The sequence below is a fragment of the Oncorhynchus masou genome, chromosome 10, assembly GCF_036934945.1.
Source record: "Oncorhynchus masou masou isolate Uvic2021 chromosome 10, UVic_Omas_1.1, whole genome shotgun sequence".
Lineage (NCBI taxonomy): Eukaryota > Metazoa > Chordata > Actinopteri > Salmoniformes > Salmonidae > Oncorhynchus > Oncorhynchus masou.
The window spans coordinates 41,060,101-41,060,870 of NC_088221.1; the positions used below are offsets into that span (position 1 = coordinate 41,060,101).

Below are 770 nucleotides of genomic sequence, written 5' to 3' on the forward strand. Positions count from 1 at the left end.
GTATCATAATATATCAACAGGGTTATGTAACATAGCTGAGAGAAGAACTGTATCATAATATATCATCAGGGGTATGTAACATAGCTGAGAGAAGAACTGTATCATAATATATCAACAGGGGTATGTAACATAGCTGAGAGAAGAACTGTATCATAATATATCAACAGGGTTATGTAACATAGCTGAGAGAAGAACTGTATCATAATATATCAACAGGGTTATGTAACATAGCTGAGAGAAGAACTGTATCATAATATATAGAAGAACTTGAACTTGAAATTTAGAGAGAGATCTGAATGTACAATATCTAAGTAAGCAGGAAGACTGGCTTTTTTGTCTTTTCCCACCTCCAATCATCACTGAAAAGCCACCTCAATGGCTAACAAGATTCTGATCCCTCCCCCATTCAATCTCCACAGGACTTCTTATTAGTTCTGACACCACACACAGCTTTCTGTGAACCCATGTAACCCCGGCCCCCTTCTTAAAAGGCCTCATTGCCAAACAACCCACATTCCCACGAAGCGACTGCCCATGCCCCATCCTTACTCTCTCATACATGCTTGCCCTAACACCTATTGTTTTACATGGAACTGGGCCTGTGAAGTAAGGGAATTTCTGGAGGTGAGTGTGCAATATGTTTGTTTGTGTGTGTGATCACACGCCAGTGAGAAGGAGCAACCTGGTTTCAGAGCATTTCGTATTATTCTGTACGTAAATCTTGCGACACTCCATTTAGGGGAAAGGCGGATACCTAGTCAGTTGTCCAT

The 770-nt window shown here is 40.8% G+C and overlaps 1 pseudogene; it reads left to right on the top strand.

Annotated features, from left to right (window-relative positions):
* The first annotated feature begins 372 nt into the window (after positions 1-372).
* Positions 373-770, top strand: part of LOC135546999 (putative methyltransferase DDB_G0268948) — a 3,710-nt pseudogene continuing 3,312 nt past the window's right edge.